The 13,187-nt window shown below is 40.2% G+C and overlaps 1 protein-coding gene across 11 annotated transcripts in view; it reads left to right on the top strand.

Annotated features, from left to right (window-relative positions):
- ATXN1 (ataxin 1) overlaps nucleotides 1-13,187 on the top strand; it is a 223,761-nt gene that overhangs the window by 18,165 nt on the left and 192,409 nt on the right. For 7 of the 11 annotated variants that reach the window (XR_010081080.1, XM_063402890.1, XM_063402872.1 and 4 more), the window contains exon 3: nucleotides 10,499-10,597. The exons of the other annotated variants lie outside the window; for them this stretch is intronic. The gene's annotated coding sequence lies outside the window, so the exon portion shown is untranslated. The remainder of the gene's footprint in view (nucleotides 1-10,498; nucleotides 10,598-13,187) is intronic. 11 annotated transcript variants of the gene reach the window in all.

Consider the following 13,187-nt stretch of genomic DNA (forward strand, 5'->3'; position numbering starts at 1 on the left):
TGTTGAGTGTCAAGGGCAGTGATAGGACTACTTTTTCTATCTGTCCATTGCATCATTCAACTTCTGGTCCAGGGAAGACTTGAGGATGAGTGAGTGTATACAGAGAAATACTGGAAAGGCAAGTGAAGGAACAAACATCTTTCACTGTAAAAACTGAGGGTAATGTGTGCCCATTCCTTCAGCTAAACCTCTCAACTAATGCATGAAGCAGTTGCACTTGGATTTTACTCACACTGCTCTTAAAAATTGGTTTCCTTAATAATTGCTTCCTTCAGAAATAGGAATTACTTCTAGAGATGATTCTTGATTAGTGCACTTTGGTGGGCCTCATATTAGCATCGTTCCAGGAGCAGGAAAGAGAGAAAAGACTTGGAATCAGAAAGATTCATAAAGTTGTGTTGGTAGGTTGGTTAAATGAAGCCAAGTTTTGTGTTTTGCTCCTAAAATTTGTTCCCAAAATATACCATAATGCTTTCTTGAAAAAGCTTCAGCTTATCTTGTGAATGTGCATTAATTAACATTAGCACGAGTTTCATGTCATCCAGAAGAATTTGTTTTTCTGTGTCTTCTGTCATGCTCAAGGTTCTTCAAGCACTTCAAATAATGAGTTCAGTTATAATAGTACTGAGGCTCTGTAGACAAACAGCCATTCTTCTGAGTGCAAGGAGATCAAATTCAAGGATTTTTTTTTGATAGGAGTGGGAAGAATACTGCTTGTGATGCTAGTATTACCCCTGGTATTTTTTCAAAAGCATTTGTGACAGACTCCTTATTTTGGTAGACTAGATTTTGCTGTTTATTGCTAAATTTATAATTCTCAATGCACTGTAAACAAAATGAAGAAGAATTGCAGGGAACATATTCAGAACCTGTTGTTCACACCTAATTGTTGTATTTCTAGCCCTGATTATTTGACATCATGATATACTACATGAAAAATCTGGTAGCTCTTGGCTTCCTGAAACAAAACCAAAGCTTCCTTTGGTTTATAGCCCTGCAAAAGTACTTTGTATCTAAGCAGGTAAACTAGAATTCAGCCTAGGATGGTAGATCCTGTCGATTTGTGTGGAAAAATGATGGTTCTGTTAGTTTTCTGCAGGTCTCTGGAGGAGAGGGAGAGCCATGTATCACTCAAAACCAATTCCTTTTGGCTGGCTGGAGAGAAATATGAACAGCATCCAACATACAGCCATCTCCAAGTACAAAGATTTTAATGGAAACGTTGATGACCAGTCAGTATTGAGATATTAGGAAGTTTTTATATAACTCAGAGTTGTTGACTACTGTAGAAATGTTGTTTTAGGCCATGTTCCCACTGGCGTTCCTCCTGTTGACTTTTGGAGTGTTAGGATCAGACCCCTTTGGCTCAAATTTGGAGTGAATTAAGATTGAAAGAAGCATGCATATTCTGCAGTCACCCTCCACTTTTGGAGGGGAGAATGGAGAAAATAACTGACTTGTGCAACAGTACCAACGTTCTTTATGGCATCATCAAGCTGTACACTGAAAATAAAGCTTTTCTTAAGCTATTTGAGATATTTCATTTTGATCTATAGCCTAAAGTGTTCCCTGTTAATGGAAGGCTCAATGTGGTTTTTATGCTTTCCTAGTGAAGCTGTTCTTTGACAAGGAGAAAAATGTACCTAATTAACATGCACCTTTCTGTATGTGGATCATTATGCATTCATTATTTTAAGTTGGTGCTATTATATGAAACTTTCTCCCGAACTTTGGCAACTTGGTAGAAAGGAGTGACAGTTCAGTGCATTCTCAGCTGTGCAGCTCTAAAATATGTTGCTTTTGAAGACACCTACGTGTTACAGTAAAAATACCCCTTATAGCCAAAGATGCGTGACCACAGCCTAGGTAATTACAGAAGAAAGAGATTCAATTAAGTACTGAAACAGGAAAAAAAGAGGCAAAATTTTTTTTCAGCTCAGTAGAAATGAGGAAAAATGGAATTACTCTTCTATAAATATTAAAAAAAAGCCCCCCAAACCCCACAAAGCTCAAGGGTTCATTATATGTAAAAATTACTATCAGTTAGGGAATATATGTCTGAAATACTAAATACTGTAAATTTGATTGATATTCAGAGCTCAGTTGTACTCCAGAAAAAGAACAAATTTGTAGCTTTGCTAGAAACAACAAAAGACAATTTGGGGAAATGCAGAAGTACTGCTAGAAAAGCTGAACACTACATTTCTATGTAAGATGCCATGTGACTAATATAAGTGCTGTTCTGTCCCAGATAGGACTGCTGAAATTCTAAGCAGGTATCAAAAATTTACTGTTTCGTATTTCATAGATAATAATTTTTCTGAATGTTTTAAATAATACAGGAAATGTAGTGTGACAAACTTGACATTTGAGTATTAATATTGATACTGAAACAGTTCACCACAAAGAATGCCAGGGCTGCAGGAGGAAGGATAGCATTTTGATCAGATAAAGACAGAAAAGTTACAAAGCCCTTCATATATGTTGAAAAAAAGGCCTGGTGAAAACTGTGACAAAATTACCTTTCAGGATTAGATGTTTTGTATCCTGTTTTGGTAATATCTCTGCAGCAAAGGTTGGAAGCAAAGAGACGTCCTTGCCATTTCTGTCTCCCCCCTTCCTCTCCCACTTGTAGTTTGATGAAGACTATTTGAAATAACGTTAAGAGTACAGGAGTACGGAGTGTTTTGGATTCACTTGTACAAGTACATGAGTGGATGTGGGCAAGAGAAGACACATGGGCATGTATACTCTTTGGTGACCAGTCTCGAACTTGCTTGAGATGCACTGTAAGTTATCCTTTCTAAAGTTGAGATTTGGCGACAGGTTACTTTGTTGAAGAGAGACCTTTCTTTTCTAAACATAAAATAGTGCTGACAGTCCCTTTTTTTTTTTTAAACAGGCAAGCTTGCTCTCCCACCTGTGTGTGCACGTGAATGTGTGTACAATCCCTTACTATAAATTTGTTATGGCTTGCTCGGTTTTTGTAGTTAGTGTGGTGAGACCAGGAGAATACAGCCCTTCAAGCACGATTAAGTTTCAGCCTACCTACACGATGGAGCCCAAGGACTGTGTCCTCTTTGCATTCACAAGGTCCCTGGAAAAGAATACAAAATAAAGATGTAGACTGGTGAAAAGCTGATGATACTTTGCAAGCAGAAGAGGCCAGCCCAAGCCAAGCCCACGGAAGGAACTAGAATGTTTCTGTTCTGTCGCTTTCTGCAGTGCAGTGCTGGTGTCAGTGTGCCCCAGTGTTGATAAATGTTAGTGGTTTTTGGCAGTTGTTTTTATAGAGATGATTTGGTAAGTCACTTAGCTGGTCATAGTACTGATAATTACAATGCTTTCCAAAATTCCATGTCAGTGGAGTATGTAGAATACTTTTTTGGCTTTGTACTGGTAGTATAGGTTGCACCAGTTTGATTTTAGCTGTTTAGCTATATGCAAATTAGTTAAAGGCATTTTATTTTTTGGGACAGGAAGGAAAAGTTTGTCAGCCTCCCTTCTGAAAGTGTTTTGGTAGCTGTGACCACTTTTTCCCGTCAAAAATATATCCTGTGCTTTCTGACTCTCTCATTTTCAGATGTGATTAATGGTAATTTTTATCTTTAGAATGCAAATGGAATTTTTAGCATACTTTGGCACTGTATAATGCTTCTTTCTGCACAAACTGCTTACCTGACAAATTGAAAAGACAGGTATGTATTTAAAAACCAGCCAACCCAAACCAAAGTACACTTTACCTTCTGAAATATTTATATACTTGTAGTTGTAGGCGCTGCAACATATTTATGTGGAAGTGGCACCATTCTGCTTTGCCAAGTGTAAGCAGCTCCCTTTAGCTGTGTGTTGCCACTGTAGGCAGGAGGAAATGTTGGGTAGTTCACTGGAATGAGGGCAAAGCCTTTGGGTCTCAGTGGGGGTAACCTACATGGGAACAACCTCTCTGAGGTACCTTTTGCAGGGGGTGTTGGCTGTTGGGGAATCACAGATCCCTGGCAGTTGTTGGCATTCCTGTAAAAAGGGTGAAACAACAGCACTTATATTAAGAAATGCAAATCCCTTGTTGCCATGTTCAAAGCAGGCAGACTCCTGACCCCTCAGTGATGCCAATGGCATTTTAGCCTGCCCCGGTGAGTTGTTAAATTCATTTGGCACAATCTCATTTTCATGAAGGACCTGGACTAGGATAGTAATGCATTGGAGATCTTACTCTCTAGGGCTGTGCAGTTTGTAAGGTGATTCACAGCGTGTACAGAGGGAATGGAAAATGTTATCTTGGAAGCATTCCAGTGTGTTATTTAGAAGTCATTTTGCCCTGGCACAAATGGGTGATTGTATGGGAGCCTCTAGAGCTACAGAGTGGAAGGTGAACCTCTTACACCCTCAGTTAGGCTATAACTAGTAAATGACATTTTATTCTGTGGCCAGCTGTTCACCTGACTATTCAGACCTCTGTTCTAAATAAAAACCAAGAAAATAAAGTACTTCTGAGACCTTGGCCTGTTACAAGATGAGTTGCTGCTGCAGATGATTATATAGATCTATTTTACTGCCTGTTTCCTATGCCAAAATTTAGAAGTGTCTTGATTTTGAACTGCCCAGTAACACAGCCCAAAATGGGAGTACGCATATTGAAGCAAATTACTTTTTTTACTTTATTTACTTTATTTCCTCTATTTCTTCAACTGTTTCTCAGGGTAGCGTCTGGTTCTACTGCCAGTGGTACAATAATAGGTTAATTTTTTTTTTAATTATAGTATAGTTGCTCAAAGGAACATAGAAGTAAATTGTTAAGAGAACATTTATCTTCTGATTTAGTGTCTGAAACTGCTTCCTTGATGTTAGGGGAAATTAATTAAATTAGGATCATATCTTTAAAGAAATAAGAACAATAAAAAACCCCCCAAACCCCAACAGTTGTATGTTCGAGCTGACCAGCATAAAAATGTGACTGAAAAATTGTGACATAAGGCCTAAATGACAGCTAATTGTCATGGTGAACGAAATAATCTTCCATGGAGCTGTGAGTGGCCAACATATTATTATGCATTGTGGTCCTATTAATCCATAGATTATTGTCAGAGCATATGGTAGCTGCTCCAAAACATGCCATATATAACATGCTTTTTGTACTGTTGTTTAAACTGCATCTGATGTGTAACTGAGGATATAGGTAGTCTTAAAAAAAGCCATTTTGCACTGTAGTATTTGCTAGCAATATGGTATATGGCCAGGATGTAGGTACTCAAATTCAGTATGCTGCAGAATTTGTGAATTTGCATGTTAAAATACTTGTCATTTCTGGAAATACCCTGAGGTGTAACGGTCCACAACCTTCCTCTTCTAAATACTTATTAAATACTTGCTTTCAAAGCAGAATCTTTAGTCATTTGGAGCATGAAATTCATAGCTAGTGATTTTAAAATCTCATAGTCAGGACTGTGACCCAGAATTATTTTTTACCATTTTTGCTGTCCTGTTGATTAATATGTGTGAAGTAGCAAAGCCTGTGTACCTCAGTGCTGTACCCTGTCGAGTGCAGTTCATTACCCTGCCTTTTGGGAAAATTGAGGGACAGCAAGGAAGACATGCAGGCAGAATCAGAAAGCCTCATGCAATTCAATCCAGAGATAATTTCTCCTGGCATCACTTGGCTAAGGAGAGATAAATTGCTTATGCCTCTGGTCAGAATTGTGTAGTCACATGTGAACCCTTGAGAGTAGAGCATTCATACCTGGAGATGTCCTTCCTGGGGGGACATTTTGGAGCCTCTGGGAGGGGATCATGAGAGTGCTGGGGCTTGTTCATCTCAAACTGTGAAAGTTAGAGCCTCCCCTGCCTGTGTGCTGTTCAGAGATGGGGAACTGCCTGGGTGCAGGTGGTCAGATTTTAATTTTTCCCATCTGCCCCTGCAGCAACTGCTCCTCATGGGTTTTTCTGCTGCTCTGTGCTGCTGCAGGTTAGGTTTATCCTGAGAGCATATGCTTGTGGGTGCCCCATGCCAGTGGTGCAGCTGAGGTATGCAGTCAAAAGAAGAATGAGGAGTGTGGGGGCTGCCTGTGAACCTGCTCATCTTCTGCACAGTTTCAGGAGACCTGGAAAATAAGGCAATTAATTACTAAGCCTGGAGTTGGTTTAAATACAACTCAAATGTTGCATAATGTCTGTTACCTAAATTTTTCTATCCTTTAGGAATGTTGCCCCTTAGGGATAACTGGATATAAGAATGTTGCACCGCGTGTGCATCAAGGCGGGAATGTTCCTAGGGCTGCTGCAGCCCTCGCTGGAGGCGAGGACTCTCATTACACTGCACTGTTGGATTGCAGTGTAATGGTGGTTTTTAGTTTGTACTCTGTGGTGGCAGTACTGACCAGTGGCTGTGGTCTGTGAACCTGTTGACTTGGAGCCTGCCTCTGAAGAGCAGGGATTCAGGAAAGCAAAGCTGGCTGTCAGCTGGTGCAGTGGTTCTATGGTGGGCTTTGCTTTTATCCACAAAACCTTAGGGGCCTTGCAAATAGAAAAGGACTGAAAACTTGCTTGGCCTTTCTGCAGGTGAAGAGAGATCATAAAAGTTATCTTTTTGGTATGCCAATTGTTTTTTAGAATATTACTTATACAGTTTCATTCTTATGCCATTTTCCCTGTCCATTTTGAGTCAATTAGCACCTCTTTCTCTTTGACTATATGTGCAATTGTAACTATCCAAAATTCTTTATTGATATAATAAAACAGTTAAATGAGCTGACTTTGAAAACACAAAATAAGATAGCTAAGTGTATCTATATAAAAATTAATGTTTAACAGAGAGCATCTTTGATAAAGTTACCAAACATTCTGTGAGCAATGTTACAGTTATGGCTGTTTTCAGAGAACTTGAAAGCCTTCTGGAAAACTCATCCTTTGGAGTAAAATGTTTTCTGCTTGTTATGAAAGGGAATAAAGTGTTACTGTTGTTACTTGTCAGAATGCACTCATTTCTCATACCTTGTAGTAAATAATAACACTCCCCTTCTTATTTTTGAGATACTGAAGCATTGAAGTGAAAAATGCCTCATTTCATTATTTAGATATAAGCAAATAATCCTTTTTTCTCCCCTTTTCTTGCAGTATTTCTAACTGCTCTTTAAAAATTCTGCTGCACCCCTGGTAGATGGGCCTGAAACAGGAGAAACCATTCCTAAAAGTTCAGCCTCGTTCATATCTGAGTGTGCTGCCTCTTTTGCTTCATTGTGTATCCACATCAACCTACTGGCATGATAACATGAAATGAGCTGCAGTCATCCATCCCTTTGCTTCATCTTGAGCAGTCAGGCTGGCAAGAGAGTGGAAAATGCTCCTCAGCAGCAGGTTTGATGCTTAGGAAACCTGCTTTGGGAGTAAATTCTTGCTTGGATGGGGACAACCTTGCTCCTGTCCTGTGCCATGGGTGCTGGGGTGCAGGGTGACAGAGGAGGAGCAGCAGGACATGCCAGGCTGTGTACCCCTGGCATGGGCCTTGCCCACACGTGGTTGCAGGAAGGGGCCAAATGGGAGTTCTTCATGCTGGGACTCATGGAACCTTGCTGGAGTTCAACTGAACAGTATAATTAGTATCATTTTAGCTCCCAGTCAGCTGTAATAGGTACCAGGAAGCTGCTTCTCTTTGCATAGTTTATTAGAAAAGCTATTTTACTTTCCTACATGTATGCCTTATATGGAAGAACAGGCAGTGTGGCTTTTTGTCGAGAGACAGCATGAACTCTGTTTTCCAGTGTCACAGCTGGCAACTGAAATCTGCATCAAAATGCTTGTATCAAGCATCCTCTAGGCCAGCTAGGGGAAAGTACTGCTGAATGTGCTCATACCTGAGCTCAGGGCAGATCCCTGCTCTGGTCCTCCCTGGTGTCAAGGGAGTTAGTGGTCGAACTAGGGAAGCTGATCTGGGCAATCCTCCAGCCGAAAGGATGTGAGGCAGAAACGGATGGGAGGAACTGTAAGTGATATGAGGGAAGCAGTAGGCTAGGAGAAGAAGGGTCCAATAAAATCAAGTAATAAAACACATCCATAAAACTGTAGGACCTGAAGTTTGAAACAGTAGCTCTATGCTTACATGCTTGGCACAGCTTTCATTTCTAATTTGTCTGCTTCCGTCAGGCTTCCTCTTGCCAGAGAGGTGGTCTGTATGCTCACTGCCTGCAGCTCGAGAGTCCTTGGTCTGCTCATGCCAGTGGTGGGTGATAGAGGACCACAGGGAGATAAGAGTTTTCCCTGTAGCAGTCATTGCTCTTGGGTGGGTGTGCTTGGCTGGTTTTCCAGATCATAGACTTCAGGCATTAGAAATATTGTAGTCTATTAAATGTACTGTGGAACATTTGGCTGCACTAACTGCTGCTTTTAATAGAGTTCAGATCTGACATTTTTGGGACTGAGAGGGTTTGGGTGTAAACTTTGTTAAATTGGTTTTGAAAAAGGAAGTTCTTTCATGCTTTGAAGAGAAAAAAAATATGAAGACAGAACTGCAAGTCTCTTCCTTAAATCAAAGTTTTCTGCCTGAAACGGGAACAGCTCAGCAGAACAGTTTAAGTAAACATGGCCATAACTGCTTATCTGAGATATTGGCATCCTCTCTTCTTACTGTGTTACTTTTTTGTGGTATCCTGGCGTCTCTCAGTCACTGATGTATTTGTTCTCACAGCACCTTCTTTGTAGGCATATACTTTTGTGTCCATTTGATAGCTGCCACCAAGATTGGAGGCTTTTATCTGAAGAGCTTGCTCCAGGAGCGTACGCTTTCTACACCTCCACAGATGAGATTTTGGAATTGCTGTCTGAACAGTCCCTCCTGCCTCCAGCTCTGAATTTCTCTCTGTCTCTGTTGTGGCTTCTTTATTTATTAAGCAGGGGAAAAAACAGAGGCAACTGTTTCTGAGTCATCCCAAGTCAGCATTCAGCCCAGGACAGCATAAAATCTAGGCCAGTGATGGTTGGTGTACAGTTGTAGCCTATGTGGGGGTCGGTGAATGTAGTATAAACCCTGGGAGGTTTGCTGAAAATCACGTATGTATGTGAGAGTCCAAGGGATTAGCTACCATACTTCAAAGCTGGTGCCCGAGTGTGGGGTCATGATTCTTCTCCAAGGGAGGAAAAATGCACCATATTACAAGAATGACTTATTAATACCTAACATTACAGTGTGGGTGGGTTTTGCCTGTGTGTGTTACAATAATGCAGACCCACACTGGGTCTTTTATCCAGGAACCACTGCCACATGCAAGTAACTCCTGTGCGCTGCAAGTTCTTCCATTGTACCTGTACCACTGTGATGAAGTTAGCTTGAAGCTTCATTATTAAAATTAATTTTCAAGTTAATGCTTTGCTCTCATGACCAGCTTCTAAAGAAACAAATTTGTTTTAATTTGTACATGACCAACACGAATAATGTTTCAGTTACAGAATGTAGGACTGTAATTTATTTGATAGGTCTAGTAAAGTAAAAAATTCAGTGATGTTTCACAGAGCACTTCAGTGTGTTCTATAACATCTTCAGAATAGTGGAAGAATAAGAAATGAGAAGTAAGTGATGCATTTTGTTTTTTCATGGGAATTAATGTGTCTGTACATTTTTGAGGCTCTAGTATATGTTCTTCCTCCTTTTGGTTATGTTACAGGGAATAAAATCAATTAAAAGAAGAAAAAGAGAAAAAGAAGACTGTGCCTCTTGCTCAGTTTTGTTGTGATTCTGACAACAGTGCATCAGGTCATGGGAAGTGATCTCAGCCATATTTTTAGTTACAGGTTAAAAACCGATATTTTGTCATGAAATGGTGTCCAAAGCTTTAAAACTAGTACACATGCAGAAGTAAGTATATTGCACTGCCAGTGCCAATCTAGTACATAATGAGCTTCACAACTGTTTGGATCTGCTCTTCTTTCATAATGGGCTGCAACTTGTTTACTAATGCTTGAAAGCATGTACACATCAAATAAATCTCTGGTATTTGGGCCATAGTGTACCAGCATTATGCAAAGGGAAGATTAACCACACTCAACATTAAGCTATGATCCACTTCACTCTTGATTCCTCACCATAGTAAATCAACCAAACCATCAAAGAACAGAATTAGTGGAAGGGTTCCTCAGACAATAGATTTATTTCCATGTTTATTTGTATTATTGTTAAGAAAAGGGAAATCAGCAGAGCAAATCTGCCTGAGGCTTGGGGCACTATAAATTAATCAAAAGACATGAAGTGAACCTTTGGGTGTGGAAAACCAACACCAGATGCAAATGTTACATAGCTGCTTCATATGGTGTATACGGTGTTGCTGCAACAGCTGAGAGGCAACATGCCTGCTTTGACTGCTGCTGCTCTTAATAGATAGTCTTTAGCAAGCAGTATATTGGCAAATCTGACACAGTGAATTTGCAACGTTGACTCAGAAGACTTTCCTAACATGAAGCATCTTTAATGCATATCATTTTAGCTCTTTCCTGTTTTTACTCTGCTCTCTTTCAGTGAAAAGGTCAAGAAAAGCAGTAGCTCAGTGGCTGAATTTTTCTCAAGTGCTTTACAGCAGGGAAAGTGGGGAAACCTCTTAAAGTGGTGTCTTATTCAGTAAGTTAAACCTTTTTTTTCTTTAGTTAATTAATTTTTCTTTCATTTTTTAAATCCTATGTATTAGAATAATTGTAGTGCCTTATAAGGTGTCCCCAGGCAGATGTGGAGCTCCTCATCCCCACCTTGGCTTTCCCCCTCCCCCAGAAGTAGTCTTTGCCAAATGAAACCTGGCAGCCCACTTTGGCAGATCCGGAAGGGCACAGCTGACTCAAACCCTACCATAACGTGACTGTCCCTGTGCCCCAGCTGGGGCTGGTTGCTGCATTCCTGTTCAGAGATCGGCACTATCCAGTGTCTCTTCCTTCGGCACTTGCCGCGCACGTGTGTGTGCGTGCACCCACACACTGCAGCAGTGCCCCCTCTTTGGCTTTGTACCCGGAAAGCCATCCAGCTGCATTAATGAGAGATTTTTTACAGACCAAAATGGGAACTTTCTGGGGTTTCTCCTACAGCGATAGCACAGGTATAGTTGATGTTCCTACCACTATCACTATAAGAAATAAAAGAGAGAGGTCTGTATTAATTTATTTAGAGTAACAGATAAGGAGTACTCAGGAAGATTTTCTTTAATGTAACTAGAGGTTCAGTTAGTGCTGCTGCCTTACGTTGATTCCGATAGAAGGTCAGAGCCATAAAAAGTTTAGTGTTGAATATTCAAATTTAATTTGTAGCATCAATGTAGGATGCTTATAAGTTTAACTAGCCTTAAGGGTGCTAAGTACTTCCAGCTGAGGCCAGACATACTTTCAGCTGGTCAGCAGTTCTTGTGATTTGGTCTGATACTACTTACTATCATTTTCTTGCACACCTGATATTTCTACATTTTTTTGCAGGTATGAGTTTCTTTGCTCACATCCTTTTATGCCTCATTTGCTAACTCTTCTGTTCTGGAAAACTGGCAGGATGACAGCAAGCAACTCCCTCATCCTTTTGTGTTAGGACTAATCCTCAGGTTTCTTTCTGATGTGTCTCCAGAAATATGTATTCAGCTGAGGCTGAATGCCGATTTGATTTGTAATACTAAAATTTCACAGTGCAGATCACTTTCTGTCTCTTAAAAAAAATCACAGCTGAGGTGTATGTGAACAGTTTCAGAGTTTTAAACTCAGTCACATAAAATATATTTCTAAAATACAGATGTACTTTGACACATGCCAGAGTACTTTGCTGAATCTGGATGTTTGTCTTTGTTTTGTAAACTTGGAACTTTACAATTAACAATTAGATGACCCATCACTTAACAGGTTATGGTATTTTAGTGCTCTGAATTGTGCTTTGGCATGACAGACAGATTTTTATTTTGATTTCAGATTATATGGCTGGTTTTTCCTTTTTTTTTTTGCTTACCATATGATGTAATTAAAGTTTTGTTGCAGTGATTGGCAGTTGCTTTATTTGATACCTGTTTATAGACATTTATTCATTACTTTTTCAGTGTACTGATATTTGTCAGAAGAGAATGGTATTATTTCTTTTGTCGATGAAAATGAGGCTATAAATTACTGTAATTTTGGGATACATTTCTGGTATGAGCAAACAGTATTCCCTTGGTGAGTTTTCTGCTGTGGAAAACTAGGTTATGCATAATATATTTTAGAAAAGACCTGTATTCCTCTGAAGAGGAATGGCATTGTGCAACTCCTGGAAACAGAGAAGAATCTAAATGTATGTATAATCTCATTCAAAGTATGGAAGCATCTGCAGTGTTGTTCCTCCTTGTTCACTGTGGGGATAGGAAATGATTGGTTCTGGGTTCTGCTTGAGTTTTTATTTATTTATTTTTCTAACCCCTCTTTTTGTAGGACATAGGGTGAAGGGTTCAGCTTTGAGCACCTCAGTGCAGTCACCTGCCAGGTTCTTCCCAGAGCTGCCCTGAGCCTGCCAGTGGTGCAGGCAGTGGTGCTAGGTGCCAAGGTGATGATACCCACAGTCACCAAAGATCAAACAAAAGTCACACAGATGTGTAACTTTGTACTTTACTGACAAGTACAAAAGGATTTTGCAAAATTACGACTTGAGTAAGCTGTGGGAGTAGGGAGGATATGATGTATTCTTCCCTGCTAAAATCATCATGTTAACACTCTTGGCACCATCACTGAACTCCACAGTAACTGGTGGTGTGCATTTTAAAAACGCACCCATCAGCACACACTGTTTAATTCTGTGTTCTGTTACACAACAGAGCGCGATTGCCTCAGTGAAGCACATCTGCATTGCGAGAGTAAACTCTCCTGGGAAGCAAGTGCATCTTCCACAGAAGTAGGAGTGAGGCGTGGGCTGGGCATTGCTATTTTGGCAAGCAGAGGCAGCCAGTGTTGGAAAGCTGCCTCACCTTTCACTTTCCATGGAACTTACCCTTTCTCCCTATTTCAGGCACCAGCCTTTGCCACTTGCTTCTCCTAATGGTGACATGGGGCTGGGGATGTTGTCAGTGGTTGGTTAAAGCATTTATCAGGGTTTTGGGAACCATGGTCTTTGCTATCTGTCTGGTTTGTTTGTGATCCTTGAGTGGAATAGGCTGTTAGGGAGCAGTAAAGAATGCAGTTTGGAAAAACATCTGGAAGAGCTAAGAAAACAATTTGTTTTT

This window comes from Prinia subflava, chromosome 1 (genome assembly GCF_021018805.1).
Source record: "Prinia subflava isolate CZ2003 ecotype Zambia chromosome 1, Cam_Psub_1.2, whole genome shotgun sequence".
In the NCBI taxonomy this organism is placed as follows: domain Eukaryota; kingdom Metazoa; phylum Chordata; class Aves; order Passeriformes; family Cisticolidae; genus Prinia; species Prinia subflava.